Source organism: Myotis yumanensis, unplaced genomic scaffold (genome assembly GCF_028538775.1).
Source record: "Myotis yumanensis isolate MYYU_CA2020_CCGP unplaced genomic scaffold, mMyoYum1.0.hap1 SCAF_25, whole genome shotgun sequence".
Classification (NCBI taxonomy): Eukaryota; Metazoa; Chordata; class Mammalia; order Chiroptera; family Vespertilionidae; genus Myotis; species Myotis yumanensis.
The window spans coordinates 1528761-1553526 of NW_027223776.1; positions in this window are offsets into that span (position 1 = coordinate 1528761).

Here is a 24766-nt window from a genome sequence, read left to right on the forward strand (position 1 = left end):
GTCATGTCTCAGCCATTGTGACGTCACGGGCACCGTAATGACACAGACATATTTAAGTCATTGCAAATTTAACGCCATAGCCATTTTGATGTCATAGCCATTGTGATGTCTGAGCCATTGCAACGTCAGAGTTTCTATAAAGTCATGGCCACGCTGATGGCATAGCCATTGTAGCTAGATAGCTAATGTGATCTCACGGCCATTGGAATGTCATAGCCACTATGATGTCATAGAAACTGTGATGTCATAGCCATTGTGACATCACAGCGACGATGACATCATATCTACTGTAAGGTCAAAGCCACTGTAGTTTCATAGACATTGTTAGGTCATCGCCGTTGACTTCATAACCATCATGATGTCAGAGACATTGTGATGGCATAGCCACTATAATGTCACGGCCAACGTAACGTGATAGGCCCCACAATGTCATAGAGATAGTATAGTCATTTCCACTGTCCCGTAAGAGCCATTGTGACGTCATAGCCATTGTTATGTCATAGGCATTGTGACGTCATAGCCATTGAAACCTCATTGCCACATTAATGTCATCGCCATTGAAACGGCGTCACCTTTGTAATATCGTATACATTGTAACGTCATCGCCTTTGTAATATCCTAGCCATTGTGTCGGCATACTCATTGTCATCATAGCCGTCGTCGTCATGGCCATGAAAACATCAGAGCCGAGGTAACGTCATAGCTACTATGACGTCATAACCACAATAATGTCATAGCCTTTGTAAAGTCATAGTCACAATAACATCACAGACATTGTACCGTCATAGCCATTGTGTCCTCATAGCCATTGTGACATCATAGCCACCGTAACATCATAGCCCTAGTGATGTCATAGTCATTGTGAAGTCATGCCATTTGTGACTTCATAACAATTGCGATGTCATTGCCATCATGATGTTACAGCAACCGTGACTTCCTGGCCACTATAATGTCACAGCCAATGTAATATCTTAGGCACTACCATGCAATAGACATAGTAAAGTCATTCCCACTGTATTGTCATAGCCATTGTGACGTCCTAGCCATTGTGACGTCACAGCAATTGGAACATCGGAGCCCTTGTGATATCATAGGCATTGTGAAGGCCTGTCAGTTGTGACTTCATACCATTTGTGATGTCATAGCCACTAGCACATCATATCTACTGGAAAGTCATGGCTCTTGCAATATCATAGCTACTGTAGTGTCATAGGCAATGAAACCTCGTATCCATAGTAATGGCCTAGCCACTCTAGTGCCATATCCATTGTGCCTTCAGACCCATTGTGATATCAGAGCCATTTTAACCTCATAGCCACTATCCCGTCACAGCCATTGACACGGCGTAGCATTTGTAAGGTCACAGACATCGGAAAGTAATAATATTTGTAATATCGTAGCCATTGTGTCGGCGTAGCCATTTTCAATATAGCCATCGTCACGTCATAGCCATCATAACATCAGAGCCAAAGTAACTTCGTAGCCACTGGGAAGTCCTACCCACTATAATGTCATAGCTTTTATAACGTCATAGTCATGATAATATCACAACCATTGCAACGCCATCGGAATTGTGACGTTGTAGCAGTTGTGAAATATCAATTTTAACATCATAGCTGTTGTGACATCACATAAACGTGAAGCCATATCAAGTGTGACTTCGTAGCAATTGTGATGTCACGGCCATTATCAAGTCATAGCCATAGTGATGACGGCGCCATTGTGACGTCATACCCACTTTAATTTCATAGCCATTGAAAAGTCACAGCTACTACAATGCCACAGGAATTGCATCGTCATAGCCACGGTCATGTCCCAGCCATTGTGACGTCACGGGCACCGTAATGACACAGACATATATAAGTCATTGCAAATTTAACGCCATAGCCATTTTGATGTCATACCCATTCTGATGTCTGAGCCATTGCAACGTCAGAGTTACTATAAAGTCATGGGCACGCTGATGGCATAGCCATTGTAGCTAGATAGCCACTGTGATCTCACGGCCATTGGAATGTCATAGCCACTATGATGTCATAGAAACTGTGATGTCATAGCCATTGTGACATCACAGCGACTATAACATATCTACTGTAAGGTCAAAGCCACTGTAGTTTCATAGACATTGTTATGTCATCGCCGTTGACTTCATAACCATCATGATGTCAGAGACATTGTGATGGCATAGCCACTAAAATGTCACGGCCATCGTAACGTGATAGGCCCCACAATGTCATAGAGATAGTATAGTCATTTCCACTGTCCCGTAAGAGCCATTGTGACGTCATAGCCATTGTTATGTCATAGGCATTGTGACGTCATAGCCATTGAAACCTCATAGCCACATTAATGTCATCGCCATTGAAACGGCGTCACCTTTGTAATATCGTATACATTGTAAAGTCATCGCATTTGTAATATCCTAGCCATTGTGTCGGCATACTCATTGTCATCATAGCCATCGTCATCATGGCCATGAAAACATCAGAGCCGTGGTAACGTCATAGCTACTATGACGTCATAACCACAATAATGTCATAGCCTTTGTAAAGTCATAGTCACAATAACATCACAGACATTGTACCGTCATAGCCATTGTGTCCTCATAGCCATTGTGACATCATAGCCACCGTAACATCATAGCCCTAGTGATGTCATAGTCATTGTGAAGTCATGCCATTTGTGACTTCATAGCAATTGCGATGACATTGCCATCATGACGTTACAGCAACCGTGACGTCCTGGACACGATAATGTCACAGCCAATGTAATATGTTAGGCACTACCATGCAATAGACATAGTAAAGTCATTCCCACTATATTGTCATAGCCATTTTGACGTCCTAGACATTGTGACGTCACAGCAATTGGAACATCGGAGCCCTTGTGATATCATAGGCATTGTGAAGGCCTGTCAGTTGTGACTTCATACCATTTGTGATGTCATAGCCACTAGCACATCATATCTACTGGAAAGTCATGGCTCTTGCAATATCATAGCTACTGTAGTGTCATAGGCAATGAAACCTCGGATCCATAGTAATGGCCTAGCCACTCTAGTGCCATATCCATTGTGCCTTCAGACCCATTGTGATATCAGAGCCATCGTAACCTTATAGCCACTATCCCGTCACAGCCATTGACACGGCGTAGCATTTGTAAGGTCACAGACATCGGAAAGTAATAATATTTGTAATATCGTAGCCATTGGGTCGGCGTAGCCATTTTCAATATAGCCATCGTCACGTCATAGCCATCATAACATCAGAGCCATTGTAACTTCGTAGCCCCTGGGACGTCCTACCCACTATAATGTCATAGCTTTTATAACGTCATAGTCATGATAATATCACAGCCATTGCAAGGCCATAGGAATTGTCACGTTGTAGCAGTTGTGACATAGCAATTTTAACATCATAGCTATTGTGACATCACATAAACGTGAAGCCATATCAAGTGTGACTTCGTAGCAATTGTGATGTCACGGCCATTATCAAGTCATAGCCATAGTGATGACGGCGCCATTGTGACGTCATACCCACTTTAATTTCATAGCCTTTGAAAAGTCAAGGCTACTACAATGCCACAGGAATTGCATCGTCATAGCCACGGTCATGTCTCAGCCATTGTGACGTCACGGGCACCGTAATGACACAGACATATTTAAGTCATTGCAAATTTAACGCCATAGCCATTTTGATGTCATACCCATTGTGATGTCTGAGCCATTGCAACGTCAGAGTTACTATAAAATCATGGCCACGCTGATGGCATAGCCATTGTAGCTAGATAGCTACTGTGATCTCACGGCCATTGGAATGTCATAGCCACTATGATGTCATAAAAACTGTGATGTCATAGCCATTGTGACATCACAGCGACTATAACATCATATCTACTGTAAGGTCAAAGCCACTGTAGTTTCATAGACATTGTAATGTCATCGCCGTTGACTTCATAACCATCATGATGTCAGAGACATTGTGATGGCATAGCCACTATAATGTCACGGCCATCGTAACGTGATAGGCCCCACAATGTCATAGAGATAGTATAGTCATTTCCACTGTCCCGTAAGAGCCATTGTGACGTCATAGGCATTATTATGTCATAGGCATTGTGACGTCATAGCCATTGAAACCTCATTGCCACATTAATGTCATCGCCATTGAAACGGCGTCACCTTTGTAATATCGTATACATTGTAACGTCATCGCCTTTGTAATATCCTAGCCATTGTGTCGGCATACTCATTGTCATCATAGCCGTCGTCGTCATGGCCATGAAAACATCAGAGCCGAGGTAACGTCATAGCTACTATGACGTCATAACCACAATAATGTCATAGCCTTTGTAAAGTCATAGTCACAATAACATCACAGACATTGTACCGTCATAGCCATTGTGTCCTCATAGCCATTGTGACATCATAGCCACCGTAACATCATAGCCCTAGTGATGTCATAGTCATTGTGAAGTCATGCCATTTGTGACTTCATAACAATTGCGATGTCATTGCCATCATGACGTTACAGCAACCGTGACTTCCTGGCCACTATAATGTCACAGCCAATGTAATATCTTAGGCACTACCATGCAATAGACATAGTAAAGTCATTCCCACTGTATTGTCATAGCCATTGTGACGTCCTAGCCATTGTGACGTCACAGCAATTGGAACATCGGAGCCCTTGTGATATCATAGGCATTGTGAAGGCCTGTCAGTTGTGACTTCATACCATTTGTGATATCATAGCCACTAGCACATCATATCTACTGGAAAGTCATGGCTCTTGCAATATCATAGCTACTGTAGTGTCATAGGCAATGAAACCTCGGATCCATAGTAATGGCCTAGCCACTCTAGTGCCATATCCATTGTGCCTTCAGACCCATTGTGATATCAGAGCCATCGTAACCTCATAGCCACTATCCCGTCACAGCCATTGACACGGCGTAGCATTTGTAAGGTCAGAGACTTCGGAAAGTAATGATATTTGTAATATCGTAGCCATTGTGTCGGCATAGCCATTTTCAATATAGCCATCGTCTCGTCATAGCCATCATAACATCAGAGCCATTGTAACTTCGTAGCCACTGGGACGTCCTACCCACTATAATGTCATAGTTTTATATCGTCATAGTCATGATAATATCACAGCCATTGCAACGCCATAGGAATTGTGACGTTGTAGCAGTTGTGAAATATCAATTTTAACATCATAGCTGTTGTGACATCACATAAACGTGAAGCCATATCAAGTGTGATTTCGTAGCAATTGTAATGTCACGGCCATTATCAAGTCATAGCCATAGTGATGACGGCGCCATTGTGACGTCATACCCACTTTAATTTCATAGCCATTGAAAAGTCACAGCTACTACAATGCCACAGGAATTGCATCGTCATAGCCACGGTCATGTCCCAGCCATTGTGACGTCACGGGCACCTAATGACACAGACATATTTAAGTCATTGCAAATTTAACGCCATAGCCATTTTGATGTCATACCCATTGTGATGTCTGAGCCATTGCAACGTCAGAGTTACTATAAAGTCATGGGCACGCTGATGGCATAGCCATTGTAGCTAGATAGCCACTGTGATCTCACGGCCATTGGAATGTCATAGCCACTATGATGTCATAGAAACTGTGATGTCATAGCCATTGTGACATCACAGCGACTATAACATATCTACTGTAAGGTCAAAGCCACTGTAGTTTCATAGACATTGTTATGTCATCGCCGTTGACTTCATAACCAACATGATGTCATAGACATTGTGATGGCATAGCCACTAAAATGTCACGGCCATCGTAACGTGATAGGCCCCACAATGTCATAGAGATAGTATAGTCATTTCCACTGTCCCTTAAGAGCCATTGTGACGTCATAGCCATTGTTATGTCATAGGCATTGTGACGTCATAGCCATCGAAACCTCATAGCCACATTAATGTCATCGCCATTGAAACGGCGTCACCTTTGTAATATAGTATACATTGTAAAGTCATCGCATTTGTAATATCCTAGCCATTGTGTCGGCATACTCATTGTCATCATAGCCATCGTCATCATGGCCATGAAAACATCAGAGCCGTGGTAACGTCATAGCTACTATGACGTCATAACCACAATAATGTCATAGCCTTTGTAAAGTCATAGTCACAATAACATCACAGACATTGTACCGTCATAGCCATTGTGTCCTCATAGCCATTGTGACATCATAGCCACCGTAACATCATAGCCCTAGTGATGTCATAGTCATTGTGAAGTCATGCCATTTGTGACTTCATAGCAATTGCGATGTCATTGCCATCATGACGTTACAGCAACCGTGACGTCCTGGACACGATAATGTCACAGCCAATGTAATATGTTAGGCACTACCATGCAATAGACATAGTAAAGTCATTCCCACTATATTGTCATAGCCATTTTGACGTCCTAGACATTGTGACGTCACAGCAATTGGAACATCGGAGCCCTTGTGATATCATAGGCATTGTGAAGGCCTGTCAGTTGTGACTTCATACCATTTGTGATGTCATAGCCACTAGCACATCATATCTACTGGAAAGTCATGGCTCTTGCAATATCATAGCTACTGTAGTGTCATAGGCAATGAAACCTCGGATCCATAGTAATGGCCTAGCCACTCTAGTGCCATATCCATTGTGCCTTCAGACCCATTGTGATATCAGAGCCATCGTAACCTTATAGCCACTATCCCGTCACAGCCATTGACACGGCGTAGCATTTGTAAGGTCACAGACATCGGAAAGTAATAATATTTGTAATATCGTAGCCATTGTGTCGGCGTAGCCATTTTCAATATAGCCATCGTCACGTCATAGCCATCATAACATCAGAGGCATTGTAACTTCGTATCCACTGGGACGTCCTACCCACTATAATGTCATAGCTTTTATAACGTCATAGTCATGATAATATGACAGCCATTGCAAGGCCATAGGAATTGTGACGTTGTAGCAGTTGTGACATAGCAATTTTAACATCATAGCTATTGTGACATCACATAAACGTGAAGCCATATCAAGTGTGACTTCGTAGCAATTGTGATGTCACGGCCATTATCAAGTCATAGCCATAGTGATGACGGCGCCATTGTGACGTCATACCCACTTTAATTTCATAGCCTTTGAAAAGTCAATGCTACTACAATGCCACAGGAATTGCATCGTCATAGCCACGGTCATGTCCCAGCCATTGTGACGTCACGGGCACCTAATGACACAGACATATTTAAGTCATTGCAAATTTAACGCCATAGCCATTTTGATGTCATACCCATTGTGATGTCTGAGCCATTGCAACGTCAGAGTTACTATAAAGTCATGGGCACGCTGATGGCATAGCCATTGTAGCTAGATAGCCACTGTGATCTCACGGCCATTGGAATGTCATAGCCACTATGATGTCATAGAAACTGTGATGTCATAGCCATTGTGACATCACAGCGACTATAACATATCTACTGTAAGGTCAAAGCCACCGTAGTTTCATAGATATTGTTATGTCATCGCCGTTGACTTCATAACCAACATGATGTCATAGACATTGTGATGGCATAGCCACTAAAATGTCACGGCCATCGTAACGTGATAGGCCCCACAATGTCATAGAGATAGTATAGTCATTTCCACTGTCCCTTAAGAGCCATTGTGACGTCATAGCCATTGTTATGTCATAGGCATTGTGACGTCATAGCCATTGAAACCTCATAGCCACATTAATGTCATCGCCATTGAAACGGCGTCACCTTTGTAATATCGTATACATTGTAAAGTCATCGCATTTGTAATATCCTAGCCATTGTGTCGGCATACTCATTGTCATCATAGCCATCGTCATCATGGCCATGAAAACATCAGAGCCGTGGTAACGTCATAGCTACTATGACGTCATAACCACAATAATGTCATAGCCTTTGTAAAGTCATAGTCACAATAACATCACAGACATTGTACCGTCATAGCCATTGTGTCCTCATAGCCATTGTGACATCATAGCCACCGTAACATCATAGCCCTAGTGATGTCATAGTCATTGTGAAGTCATGCCATTTGTGACTTCATAGCAATTGCGATGTCATTGCCATCATGACGTTACAGCAACCGTGACGTCCTGGACACGATAATGTCACAGCCAATGTAATATGTTAGGCACTACCATGCAATAGACATAGTAAAGTCATTCCCACTATATTGTCATAGCCATTTTGACGTCCTAGACATTGTGACGTCACAGCAATTGGAACATCGGAGCCCTTGTGATATCATAGGCATTGTGAAGGCCTGTCAGTTGTGACTTCATACCATTTGTGATGTCATAGCCACTAGCACATCATATCTACTGGAAAGTCATGGCTCTTGCAATATCATAGCTACTGTAGTGTCATAGGCAATGAAACCTCGGATCCATAGTAATGGCCTAGCCACTCTAGTGCCATGTCCATTGTGCCTTCAGACCCATTGTGATATCAGAGCCATCGTAACCTCATAGCCACTATCCCGTCACAGCCATTGACACGGCGTAGCATTTGTAAGGTCACAGACATCGGAAAGTAATAATATTTGTAATATCGAGCCATTGTGTCGGCGTAGCCATTTTCAATATAGCCATCGTCACGTCATAGCCATCATAACATCAGAGCCAAAGTAACTTCGTATCCACTGGGACGTCCTACCCACTATAATGTCATAGCTTTTATAACGTCATAGTCATGATAATATCACAGCCATTGCAAGGCCATAGGAATTGTGACGTTGTAGCAGTTGTGACATAGCAATTTTAACATCATAGCTATTGTGACATCACATAAACGTGAAGCCATATCAAGTGTGACTTCGTAGCAATTGTGATGTCACGGCCATTATCAAGTCATAGCCATAGTGATGACGGCGCCATTGTGACGTCATACCCACTTTAATTTCATAGCCTTTGAAAAGTCAAGGCTACTACAATGCCACAGGAATTGCATCGTCATAGCCACGGTCATGTCTCAGCCATTGTGACGTCACGGGCACCGTAATGACACAGACATATTTAAGTCATTGCAAATTTAACGCCATAGCCATTTTGATGTCATAGCCATTGTGATGTCTGAGCCATTGCAACGTCAGAGTTACTATAAAGTCATGGCCACGCTGATGGCATAGCCATTGTAGCTAGATAGCTACTGTGATCTCACGGCCATTGGAATGTCATAGCCACTATGATGTCATAGAAACTGTGATGTCATAGCCATTGTGACATCACAGCGACTATAACATATCTACTGTAAGGTCAAAGCCACTGTAGTTTCATAGACATTGTTATTTCATCGCCGTTGACTTCATAACCATCATGATGTCAGAGACATTGTGATGGCATAGCCACTATAATGTCACGGCCATCGTAACGTGATAGGCCCCACAATGTCATAGAGATAGTATAGTCATTTCCACTGTCCCGTAAGAGCCATTGTGACGTCATAGCCATTGTTATGTCATAGGCATTGTGACGTCATAGCCATTGAAACCGCATTGCCACATTAATGTCATCGCCATTGAAACGGCGTCACCTTTGTAATATCGTATACATTGTAAAGTCATCGCATTTGTAATATCCTAGCCATTGTGTCGGAATACTCATTGTCATCATAGCCATCGTCATTATGGCCAAGAAAACATCAGAGCCGTGGTAACGTCATAGCTACTATGACGTCATAACCACAATAATGTCATAGCTTTGTAAAGTCATAGTCACAATAATATCACAGACATTGTACCGTTATAGCCATTGTGTCCTCATAGCCTTTGTGACGTCATAGCCACTGTAACATCATAGCCCTTGTGATGTCATAGTCATTGTGAAGTCATGCCATTTGTGACTTCATAGCAATTGCGTTGTCGTTGCCATCATGACGTTACAGCAACCGTGACGTCCTGGCCACTATAATGTCACAGCCAATGTAATATCTTAGGCACTACCATGCAAAGGACATAGTAAAGTCATTCCCACTGTATTGTCATAGCCATTGTGACGTCCTAGCCATTGTGACGTCACAGCAATTGGAACATCGGAGCCCTTGTGATATCATAGGCATTGTGAAGGCCTGTCAGTTGTGACTTCATACCATTTGTGACATCATAGCCACTAGCACATCATATCTCCTGGAAAGTCATGGCTCTTGCAATATCATAGCTACTGTAGTGTCATAGGCAATGAAACCTCGGATCCATAGTAATGGCCTAGCCACTCTAGTGCCATATCCATTGTGCCTTCAGACCCATTGTGATATCAGAGCCATTTTAACCTCATAGCCACTATCCCGTCACAGCCATTGACACGGCGTAGCATTTGTAAGGTCACAGACATCGGAAAGTAATAATATTTGTAATATCGTAGCCATTGTGTCAGCGTAGCCATTTTCAATATAGCCATCGTCACGTCATAGCCATCATAACATCAGAGCCAAAGTAACTTCGTAGCCACTGGGAAGTCCTACCCACTATAATGTCATAGCTTTTATAACGTCATAGTCATGATAATATCACAGCCATTGCAACGCCATCGGAATTGTGACGTTGTAGCAGTTGTGAAATATCAATTTTAACATCATAGCTGTTGTGACATCACATAAACGTGAAGCCATATCAAGTGTGACTTCGTAGCAATTGTGATGTCACGGCCATTATCAAGTCATAGCCATAGTGATGACGGCGCCATTGTGACGTCATACCCACTTTAATTTCATAGCCATTGAAAAGTCACAGCTACTACAATGCCACAGGAATTGCATCGTCATAGCCACGGTCATGTCCCAGCCATTGTGACGTCACGGGCACCGTAATGACACAGACATATTTAAGTCATTGCAAATTTAACGCCATAGCCATTTTGATGTCATACCCATTGTGATGTCTGAGCCATTGCAACGTCAGAGTTACTATAAAGTCATGGCCACGCTGATGGCATAGCCATTGTAGCTAGATAGCCACTGTGATCTCACGGCCGTTGGAATGTCATAGCCACTATGATGTCATAGAAACTGTGATGTCATAGCCATTGTGACATCACAGCGACTATAACATCATATCTACTGTAAGGTCAAAGCCACTGTAGTTTCATAGACATTGTTATGTCATCGCCGTTGACTTCATAACCATCATGATGTCAGAGACATTGTGATGGCATAGCCACTATAATGTCACGGCCATCGTAACTTGATAGGCCTCACAATGTCATAGAGATAGTATAGTCATTTCCACTGTCCCGTAAGAGCCATTGTGACGTCATAGCCATTGTTATGTCATAGGCATTGTGACGTCATAGCCATTGAAACCTCATAGCCACATTAATGTCATCGCCATTGAAACGGCGTCACCTTTGTAATATCATATACATTGTAAAGTCATCGCCTTTGTAATATCCTAGCCATTGTGTCAGCATACTCATTGTCATCATAGCCGTCGTCGTCATGGCCATGAAAACATCAGAGCCGTGGTAACGTCATAGCTACTTTGACGTCATAACCACAATAATGTCATAGCCTTTGTAAAGTCATCGTCACAATAACATCACAGACATTGTACCGTCATAGCCATTGTGTCTTCATAGCCATTGTGACATCATAGCCACCGTAACATCATAGCCCTAGTGATGTCATAGTCATTGTGAAGTCATGCCATTTGTGACTTCATAGCAATTGCGATGTCATTGCCATCATGACGTTACAGCAACCGTGACTTCCTGGCCACTATAATATCACAGCCAATGTAATATCTTAGGCACTACCATGCAATAGACATAGTAAAGTCATTCCCACTGTATTGTCATAGCCATTGTGACGTCCTAGCCATTGTGACGTCACAGCAATTGGAACATCGGAGCCCTTGTGATATCATAGGCATTGTGAAGGCCTGTCAGTTGTGACTTCATACCATTTGTGATGTCATAGCCACTAGCACATCATATCTACTGGAAAGTCATGGCTCTTGCAATATCATAGCTACTGTAGTGTCATAGGCAATGAAACCTCGAATCCATAGTAATGGCCTAGCCACTCTAGTGCCATATCCATTGTGCCTTCAGACCCATTGTGATATCAGAGCCATTTTAACCTCATAGCCACTATCCCGTCACAGCCATTGACACGGCGTAGCATTTGTAAGGTCACAGACATCGGAAAGTAATAATATTTGTAATATCGTAGCCATTGTGTCGGCGTAGCCATTTTCAATATAGCCATCGTCACGTCATAGCCATCATAACATCAGAGCCAAAGTAACTTCGTAGCCACTGGGAAGTCCTACCCACTATAATGTCATAGCTTTTATAACGTCATAGTCATGATAATATCACAGCCATTGCAACGCCATCGGAATTGTGACGTTGTAGCAGTTGTGAAATATCAATTTTAACATCATAGCTGTTGTGACATCACATAAACGTGAAGCCATATCAAGTGTGACTTCGTAGCAATTGTGATGTCACGGCCATTATCAAGTCATTGCCATAGTGATGACGGCGCCATTGTGACGTCATACCCACTTTAATTTCATAGCCATTGAAAAGTCACAGCTACTACAATGCCACAGGAATTGCATCGTCATAGCCACGGTCATGTCCCAGCCATTGTGACGTCACGGGCACCTAATCACACAGACATATTTAAGTCATTGCAAATTTAACGCCATAGCCATTTTGATGTCATACCCATTGTGATGTCTGAGCCATTGCAACGTCAGAGTTACTATAAAGTCATGGGCACGCTGATGGCATAGCCATTGTAGCTAGATAGCCACTGTGATCTCACGGTCATTGGAATGTCATAGCCACTATGATGTCATAGAAACTGTGATGTCATAGCCATTGTGACATCACAGCGACTATAACATATCTACTGTAAGGTCAAAGCCACTGTAGTTTCATAGACATTCTTATGTCATCGCCGTTGACTTCATAACCATCATGATGTCAGAGACATTGTGATGGCATAGCCACTATAATGTCACGGCCATCGTAACGTGATAGGCCCCACAATGTCATAGAGATAGTATAGTCATTTCCACTGTCCCGTAAGAGCCATTGTGACGTCATAGCCATTGTTATGTCATAGGCATTGTGACGTCATAGCCATTGAAACCTCATTGCCACATTAATGTCATCGCCATTGAAACGGCGTCACCTTTGTAATATCATATACATTGTAAAGTCATCGCATTTGTAATATCCTAGCCATTGTGTCGGAATACTCATTGTCATCATAGCCATCGTCATCATGGCCATGAAAACATCAGAGCCGTGGTAACGTCATAGCTACTATGACGTCATAACCACAATAATGTCATAGCATTTGTAAAGTCATAGTCACAATAATATCACAGACATTGTACCGTTATAGCCATTGTGTCCTCATAGCCATTGTGACGTCATAGCCACTGTAACATCATAGCCCTTGTGATGTCATAGTCATTGTGAAGTCATGCCATTTGTGACTTCATAGCAATTGCGTTGTCGTTGCCATCATGACGTTACAGCAACCGTGACGTCCTGGCCACTATGTCACAGCCAATGTAATATCTTAGGCACTACCATGCAATAGACATAGTAAAGTCATTCCCACTGTATTGTCATAGCCATTGTGACGTCCCAGCCATTGTGACGTCACAGCAATGGGAACATCGGAGCCCTTGTGATATCATAGGCATTGTGAAGGCCTGTCAGTTGTGACTTCATACCATTTGTGACGTCATAGCCACTAGCACATCATATCTCCTGGAAAGTCATGGCTCTTGCAATATCATAGCTACTGTAGTGTCATAGGCAATGAAACCTCGGATCCATAGTAATGGCCTAGCCACTCTAGTGCCATATCCATTGTGCCTTCAGACCCATTGTGATATCAGAGCCATTTTAACCTCATAGCCACTATCCCGTCACAGCCATTGACATGGCATAGCATTTGTAAGGTCACAGACATCGGAAAGTAATAATATTTGTAATATCGTAGCCATTGTGTCGGCGTAGCCATTTTCAATATAGCCATCGTCACGTCATAGCCATCATAACATCAGAGCCAAAGTAACTTCGTAGCCACTGGGAAGTCCTACCCACTATAATGTCATAGCTTTTATAACGTCATAGTCATGATAATATCACAGCCATTGCAACGCCATCGGAATTGTGACGTTGTAGCAGTTGTGAAATATCAATTTTAACATCATAGCTGTTGTGACAGCACATAAACGTGAAGCCATATCAAGTGTGACTTCGTAGCAATTGTGATGTCACGGCCATTATCAAGTCATAGCCATAGTGATGACGGCGCCATTGTGACGTCATACCCACTTTAATTTCATAGCCATTGAAAAGTCACAGCTACTACAATGCCACAGGAATTGCATCGTCATAGCCACGGTCATGTCCCAGCCATTGTGACGTCACAGGCACCGTAATGACACAGACATATTTAAGTCATTGCAAATTTAACGCCATAGCCATTTTGATGTCATACCCATTGTGATGTCTGAGCCATTGCAACGTCAGAGTTACTATAAAGTCATGGGCACGCTGATGGCATAGCCATTGTAGCTAGATAGCCACTGTGATCTCACGGCCATTGGAATGTCATAGCCACTATGATGTCATAGAAACTGTGATGTCATAGCCATTGTGACATCACAGCGACTATAACATCATATCTACTGTAAGGTCAAAGCCACTGTAGTTTCATAGACATTGTTATGTCATCGCCGTTGACTTCATAACCATCATGATGTCAGAGACATTGTGATGGCATAGCCACTATAATGTCACGTCCATCGTAACGTGATAGGCCTCACAATGTCATAGAGATAGTATCGTCATTTCCACTGTCCCGTAAGAGCCATTGTGACATCATAGCCATTGTTATGTCATAGGCATTGTGACGTCATAGCCATTGAAACCTCATAGCCACATTAATGTCATCGCCATTGAAACGGCGTCACCTTTGTAATATCATATACATTGTAGAGTCATCGCCTTTGTAATATCCTAGCCATTGTGTCGGCATACTCATTGTCATCATAGCCGTCGTCGTCATGGCCATGAAAACATCAGAGCCGTGGTAACGTCATAGCTACTATGACGTCATAACCACAATATTGTCATAGCCTTTGTAAAGTCATAGTCACAATAACATCACAGACATTGTACCGTCATAGCCATTGTGTCTTCATAGCCATTGTGACATCATAGCCACCGTAACATCATAGCCCTAGTGATGTCATAGTCATTGTGAAGTCATGCCATTTGTGACTTCATAGCAATTGCGATGTCATTGCCATCATGACGTTACAGCAACCGTGACTTCCTGGCCACTATAATGTCACAGCCAATGTAATATCTTAGGCACTACCATGCAATAGACATAGTGAAGTCATTCCCACTGTATTGTCATAGCCATTGTGACGTCCTAGCCATTGTGACGTCACAGCAATTGGAACATCGGAGCCCTTGTGATATCAGAGGCATTGTGAAGGCCTGTCAGTTGTGACTTCATACCATTTGTGATGTCATAGCCACTAGCACATCATATCTACTGGAAAGTCATGGCTCTTGCAATATCATAGCTACTGTAGTGTCATAGGCAATGAAACCTCGGATCCATAGTAATGGCCTAGCCACTCTAGTGCCATATCCATTGTGCCTTCAGACCCATTGTGATATCAGAGCCATTTTAACCTCATAGCCACTATCCCGTCACAGCCATTGAGACGGCGTAGCATTTGTAAGGTCACAGACATCGGAAAGTAATAATATTTGTAATATCGTAGCCATTGTGTCGGCGTAGCCATTTTCAATATAGCCATCGTCACGTCATAGCCATCATAACATCAGAGCCAAAGTAATTTCGTAGCCACTGGGAAGTCCTATCCACTATAATGTCATAGCTTTTATAACTTCATAGTCATGATAATATCACAGCCATTGCAACGCCATCGGAATTGTGACGTTGTAGCAGTTGTGAAATATCAATTTTAACATCATAGCTGTTGTGACATCACATAAACGTAGAGCCATATCAAGTGTGACTTCGTAGCAATTGTGATGTCACGGCCATTATCAAGTCATAGCCATAGTGATGACGGCGCCATTGTGACGTCATACCCACTTTAATTTCATAGCCATTGAAAAGTCACAGCTACTACAATGCCACAGGAATTGCATCGTCATAGCCACGATCATGTCCCAGCCATTGTGACGTCACGGGCACCGTAATGACACAGACATATTTAAGTCATTGCAAATTTAACGCCATAGCCATTTTGATGTCATACCCATTGTGATGTCTGAGCCATTGCAATGTCAGAGTTACTATAAAGTCATGGCCACGCTGATGGCATAGCCATTGTAGCTAGATAGCCACTGTGATCTCACGGCCATTGGAATGTCATAGCCACTATGATGTCATAGAAACTGTGATGTCATAGCCATTGTGACATCACAGCGACTATAACATCATATCTACTGTAAGGTCAAAGCCACTGTAGTTTCATAGACATTGTTATGTCATCGCCGTTGACTTCATAACCATCATGATGTCAGAGACATTGTGATGGCATAGCCACTAAAATGTCACGGCCATCGTAACGTGATAGGCCCCACAATGTCATAGAGATAGTATAGTCATTTCCACTGTCCCGTAAGAGCCATTGTGACGTCATAGCCATTGTTATGTCATAGGCATTGTGACGTCATAGCCATTGAAACCTCATAGCCACATTAATGTCATCGCCATTGAAACGGCGTCACCTTTGTAATATCCTATACATTGTAAAGTCATCGCATTTGTAATATCCTAGCCATTGGGTCGGCATACTCATTGTCATCATAGCCATCGTCATCATGGCCATGAAACCATCAGAGCCGTGGTAACGTCATAGCTACTATGACGTCATAACGACAATAATGTCATAGCCTTTGTAAAGTCATAGTCACAATAACATCACAGACATTGTACCGTCATAGCCATTGTGTCCTCAAAGCCATTGTGACATCATAGCCACCGTAACATCATAGCCCTAGTGATGTCATAGTCATTGTGAAGTCATGCCATTTGTGACTTCATAGGAATTGCGATGTCATTGCCATCATGACGTTACAGCAACCGTGACGTCCTGGCCACGATAATGTCACAGCCAATGTAATATCTTAGGCACTACCATGCAATAGACATAGTAAAGTCATTCCCACTGTATTGTCATAGCCATTGTGACGTCCTAGCCATTGTGACGTCACAGCAATTGGAACATCGGAGCCCTTGTGATATCATAGGCATTGTGAAGGCCTGTCAGTTGTGACTTCATACCATTTGTGATGTCATAGCCACTAGCACATCATATCTCCTGGAAAGTCATGGCTCTTGCAATATCATAGCTACTGTAGTGTCATAGGCAATGAAACCTCGGATCCATAGTAATGGCCTAGCCACTCTAGTGCCATATCCATTGTGCCTTCAGACCCATTGTGATATCAGAGCCATTTTAACCTCATAGCCACTATCCCGTCACAGCCATTGACATGGCGTAGCATTTGTAAGGTCACAGACATCGGAAAGTAATAATATTTGTAATATCGTAGCCATTGTGTCGGCGTAGCCATTTTCAATATAGCCATCATCACGTCATAGCCATCATAACATCAGAGCCATTGTAACTTCGTATCCACTGGGACGTCCTACCCACTATAATGTCATAGCTTTTATAACGTCATAGTCATGATAATATCACAGCCATTGAAACGCCATAGGAATTGTGACGTTGTTGCAGTTGTGACATAGCAATTTTAACATCATAGCTGTTGTGACATCACATAAACGTGAAGCCATATCAAGTGTGACTTCGTAGTAATTGTGATGTCACGGCCATTATCAAGTCATAGCCATAGTGATGACGGCGCCATTGTGACGTCATACCCACTTTAATTTCATAGCCATTGAAAAGTCACAGCTACTACAATGCCACAGGAATTGCATCGTCATAGCCACGGTCATGTCCCAGCCATTGTGACGTCACGGGCACCGTAATGACACAGACATATTTAAGTCATTGCAAATTTAACGCCATAGCCATTTTGATGTCATACCCATTGTGATGTCTGAGCCATTGCAACGTCAGAGTTACTATAAATTCATGGCCATGCTGATGGCATAGGCATTGTAGCTAGATAGCCACTGTGATCTCACGGCCATTGGAATGTCATAGCCACTATGATGTCATAGAAACTGTGATGTCATAGCCATTGTGACATCACAGCGTCTATAACATCATATCTACTGTAAGGTCAAAGCCACTGTAGTTTCATAGACATTGTTATGTCATCGCCGTTGACTTCATAACCATCATGATGTCAGAGACATGGTGATGGCATAGCCACTATAATGTCACGGCCATCGTAACGTGATAGGACCCACAATGTCATAGAGATAGTATAGTCATTTCCACTGTCCCGTAAGAGCCATTGTGACGTCATAGCCATTGTTATGTCAAGGGCATTGTGACGTCATAGCCATCGAAACCTCATAGCCACATTAATGTCATCGCCATTGAAACGGCGTCACCTTTGTAATATCATATACATTGTAAAGTCATCGCATTTGTAATATCCTAGCCATTGTGTCGGCATACTCATTGTCATCATAGCCATCGTCATCATGGCCATGAAAACATCAGAGCCGTGGTAACGTCATAGCTACTATGACGTCATAACCAAAATAATGTCATAGCCTTTGTAAAGTCATCGTCACAATAACATCACAGACATTGTACCGTTATAGCCATTGTGTGCTCATTGCCATTGTGACATCATAGCCACCGTAACATCATAGCCCTTGTGATGTCATAGTCATTGTGACGTCATGCCATTTGTGACTTCATAGCAATTGCGATGTCATTGCCATCATGACGTTACAGCAACCGTGATGTCCTGGCCACGATAATGTCACAGCCAATGTAATATCTTAGGCACTACCATGCAATAGACATAGTAAAGTCATTCCCACTGTATGGTCATAGCCATTGTGGCGTCCTAGCCATTGTCACGTCACAGCAATTGGAACATCGGAGCCCTTGTGATATCATAGGCATAGTGAAGGCCTGTCAGTTGTGACTTCATACCATTTGTGATGTCATAGCCACTAGCACATCATATCTACTGGAAATTCAAGGCTCTTGCAATATCATAGCTACTGTAGTGTCATAGGCAATGAAACCTCGGATCCATATTAATGGCCTAGCCACTCTAGTGCCATATCCATTGTGCCTTCAGACCCATTGTGATATCAGAGCCATTGTAACCTCATAGCCACTATCCAGTCACAGCCATTGAGACGGCGTACCATTTGTAAGGTCACAGACATTGGAAAGTAATAATATTTGTAATATCGTAGCCATTGTGTCGGCGTAGCCATTTTCAATATAGCCATCGTCACGTCGTAGCCATCATAACATCAGAGCCAAAGTAACTTCGTAGCCACTGGGACGTCCTACCCACTATAATGTCATAGCTTTTATAACGTCATAGTCATGATAATATCACAGCCATTGCAACGCCATAGGAATTGTGACGTGGTAGCAGTTGTGACATAGCAATTTTAACATCATAGCTGTTGTGACATCACATAAACGTGAAGCCATATCAAGTGTGACTTCGTAGCAATTGTGATGTCACGGCCATTATCAAGTCATAGCCATAGTGATGACGGCGCCATTGTGACGTCATACCCACTTTAATTTCATAGCCATTGAAAAGTCACAGCTACTACAATGCCACAGGAATTGCATCGTCATAGCCACGGTCATGTCCCAGCCATTGTGACGTCACGGGCACAGTAATGACACAGACATATTTAAGTCATTGCAAATTTAACGCCATAGGCATTTTGATGTAATAGCCATTGTGATGTCTGAGCCATTGCAACGTCAGAGTTACTATAAAGTCATGGCCACGCTGATGGCATAGCCATTGTAGCTAGATAGCCACTGTGATCTCACGGCCATTGGAATGTCATAGCCACTATGATGTCATAGAAACTGTGATGTCATAGCCATTGTGACATCACAGCGACTATAACATCATATCTACTGTAAGGTCAAAGCCACTGTATTTTCATAGACATTGTTATGTCATCGCCGTTGACTTCATAACCATCATGATGTCAGAGACATTGTGATGGCATAGCCACTATAATGTCACGGCCATCGTAACGTGATAGGCCCCACAATGTCATAGAGATAGTATAGTCATTTCCACTGTACCGTAAGAGCCATTGTGACGTCATAGCCATTGTTATGTCATAGGCATTGTGACGTCATAGCCATTGAAACCTCATAGCCACATTAATGTCATCGCCATTGAAACGGCGTCACCTTTGTAATATCCTATACATTGTAAAGTCATCGCATTTGTAATATCCTAGCCATTGGGTCGGCATACTCATTGTCATCATAGCCATCGTCATCATGGCCATGAAACCATCAGAGCCGTGGTAACGTCATAGCTACTATGACGTCATAACCACAATAATGTCATAGCCTTTGTAAAGTCATAGTCACAATAACATCACAGACATTGTACCGTCATAGCCATTGTGTCCTCAAAGCCATTGTGACATCATAGCCACCGTAACATCATAGCCCTAGTGATGTCATATTCATTGTGAAGTCATGCCATTTGTGACTTCATAGCAATTGCGATGTCATTGCCATCATGACGTTACAGCAACCGTGACGTCCTGGCCACGATAATGTCACAGCCAATGTAATATCTTAGGCACTACCATGCAATAGACATAGTAAAGTCATTCCCACTGTATTGTCAGAGCCATTGTGACGTCCTAGCCATTGTGACGTCACAGCAATTGGAACATCGGAGCCCTTGTGATATCATAGGCATTGTGAAGGCCTGTCAGTTGTGACTTCATACCATTTGTGATGTCATAGCCACTAGCACATCATATCTCCTGGAAAGTCATGGCTCTTGCAATATCATAGCTACTGTAGTGTCATAGGCAATGAAACCTCGGATCCATAGTAATGGCCTAGCCACTCTAGTGCCATATCCATTGTGCCTTCAGACCCATTGTGATATCAGAGCCATTTTAACCTCATAGCCACTATCCCGTCACAGCCATTGACATGGCGTAGCATTTGTAAGGTCACAGACATCGGAAAGTAATAATATTTGTAATATCGTAGCCATTGTGTCGGCGTAGCCATTTTCAATATAGCCATCGTCACGTCATAGCCATCATAACATCAGAGCCATTGTAACTTCGTATCCACTGGGACGTCCTACCCACTATAATGTCATAGCTTTTATAACGTCATAGTCAAGATAATATCACAGCCATTGCAACGCCATAGGAATTGTGACGTTGTTGCAGTTGTGACATAGCAATTTTAACATCATAGCTGTTGTGACATCACAGAAACGTGAAGCCATATCAAGTGTGACTTCGTAGGAATTGTGATGTCACGGCCATTATCAAGTCATAGCCATAGTGATGACGGCGCGATTGTGACGTCATACCCACTTTAATTTCATAGCCATTGAAAAGTCACAGCTACTACAATGCCACAGGAATTGCATCGTCATAGCCACGGTCATGTCCCAGCCATTGTGACGTCACGGGCACCGTAATGACACAGACATATTTAAGTCATTGCAAATTTAACGCCATAGCCATTTTGATGTCATACCCATTGTGATGTCTGAGCCATTGCAACGTCAGAGTTACTATAAATTCATGGCCATGCTGATGGCATAGGCATTGTAGCTAGATAGCCACTGTGATCTCACGGCCATTGGAATGTCATAGCCACTATGATGTCATAGAAACTGTGATGTCATAGCCATTGTGACATCACAGCGTCTATAACATCATATCTACTGTAAGGTCAAAGCCACTGTAGTTTCATAGACATTGTTATGTCATCGCCGTTGACTTCATAACCATCATGATGTCAGAGACATTGTGATGGCATAGCCACTATAATGTCACGGCCATCGTAACGTGATAGGCCCCACAATGTCATAGAGATAGTATAGTCATTTCCACTGTCCCGTAAGAGCCATTGTGACGTCATAGCCATTGTTATGTCATAGGCATTGTGACGTCATAGCCATCAAAACCTCATAGCCACATTAATGTCATCGCCATTGAAATGGCGTCACCTTTGTAATATCATATACATTGTAAAGTCATCGCATTTGTAATATCCTAGCCATTGTGTCGGCATACTCATTGTCATCATAGCCATCGTCATCATGGCCATGAAACCATCAGAGCCGTGGTAACGTCATAGCTACTATGACGTCATAACCAAAATAATGTCATAGCCTTTGTAAAGTCATAGTCACAATAACATCACAGACATTGTACCATTATAGCCATTGTGTCCTCATTGCCATTGTGACATCATAGCCACCGTAACATCATAGCCCTTGTGATGTCATAGTCATTGTGAAGTCATGCCATTTGTGACTTCATAGCAATTGCGATGTCATTGCCATCATGACGTTACAGCAACCGTGATGTCCTGGCCACGATAATGTCACAGCCAATGTAATATCTTAGGCACTACCATGCAATATACATAGTAAATTCATTCCCACTGTATTGTCATAGCCATTGTGGCGTCCTAGCCATTGTCACGTCACAGCAATTGGAACATCGGAGCCCTTGTGATATCATAGGCATAGTGAAGGCCTGTCAGTTGTGACTTCATAACATTTGTGATGTCATAGCCACTAGCACATCATATCTACTGGAAATTCAAGGCTCTTGCAATATCATAGCTACTGTAGTGTCATAGGCAATGAAACCTCGGATCCATAGTAATGGCCTAGCCACTCTAGTGCCATATCCATTGTGCCTTCAGACCCATTGTGATATCAGAGCCATTGTAACCTCATAGCCACTATCCAGTCACAGCCATTGAGACGGCGTACCATTTGTAAGGTCACAGACATTGGAAAGTAATAATATTTGTAATATCGTAGCCATTGTGTCGGCGTAGCCATTTTCAATATAGCCATCGTCACGTCGTAGCCATCATAACATCAGAGCCAAAGTAACTTCGTAGCCACTGGGACGTCCTACCCACTATAATGTCATAGCTTTTATAACGTCATAGTCATGATAATATCACAGCCATTGCAACGCCATAGGAATTGTGACGTGGTAGCAGTTGTGACATAGCAATTTTAACATCATAGCTGTTGTGACATCACATAAACGTGAAGCCATATCAAGTGTGACTTCGTAGCAATTGTGATGTCACGGCCATTATCAAGTCATAGCCATAGTGATGACGGCGCCATTGTGACGTCATACCCACTTTAATTTCATAGCCATTGAAAAGTCACAGCTACTACAATGCCACAGGAATTGCATCGTCATAGCCACGGTCATGTCCCAGCCATTGTGACGTCACGGGCACAGTAATGACACAGACATATTTAAGTCATTGCAAATTTAACGCCATAGCCATTTTGATGTCATAGCCATTGTGATGTCTGAGCCATTGCAACGTCAGAGTTACTATAAAGTCATGGCCACGCTGATGACATAGCCATTGTAGCTAGATAGCCACTGTGATCTCACGGCCATTGGAATGTCATAGCCACTATGATGTCATAGAAACTGTGATGTCATAGCCATTGTGACATCACAGCGACTATAACATCATATCTACTGTAAGGTCAAAGCCACTGTAGTTTCATAGACATTGTTATGTCATCGCCGTTGACTTCATAACCATCATGATGTCAGAGACATTGTGATGGCATAGCCACTGTAATGTCATGGCCATCGTAACGTGATAGGCCCCACAATGTCATAGAGATAGTATAGTCATTTCCACTGTCCCGTAAGAGCCATTGTGACGTCATAGCCATTGTTATGTCATAGACATTGTGACGTCATAGCCATTGAAACCTCGTAGCCACATTAATATCACCGGCAGTGAAACGGCGTCACCTTTGTAATATCATATACATTGTAAAGTCATCGCATTTGTAATATCCTAGCCATTGGGTCGGCATACTCATTGTCATCATAGCCATTGTCATCATGGCCATGAAAACATCAGAGCCGTGGTAACGTCATAGCTACTATGACGTCATAACGACAATAATGTCATAGCCTTTGTAAAGTCATAGTCACAATAACATCACAGACATTGTACCGTCATAGCCATTGTGTCCTCAAAGCCATTGTGACATCATAGCCACCGTAACATCATAGCCCTAGTGATGTCATAGTCATTGTGAAGTCATGCCATTTGTGACTTCATAGCAATTGCGATGTCATTGCCATCATGACGTTACAGCAACCGTGACGTCCTGGCCACGATAATGTCACAGCCAATGTAATATCTTAGGCACTACCATGCAATAGACATAGTAAAGTCATTCCCACTGTATTGTCATAGCCATTGTGACGTCCTAGCCATTGTGACGTCACAGCAATTGGAAAATCGGAGCCCTTGTGATATAGGCATTGTGAAGGCCTGTCAGTTGTGACTTCATACCATTTGTGATGTCATAGCCACTAGCACATCATATCTCCTGGAAAGTCATGGCTCTTGCAATATCATAGCTACTGTAGTGTCATAGGCAATGAAACCTCGGATCCATAGTAATGGCCTAGCCACTCTAGTGCCATATCCATTGTGCCTTCAGACCCATTGTGATATCAGAGCCAT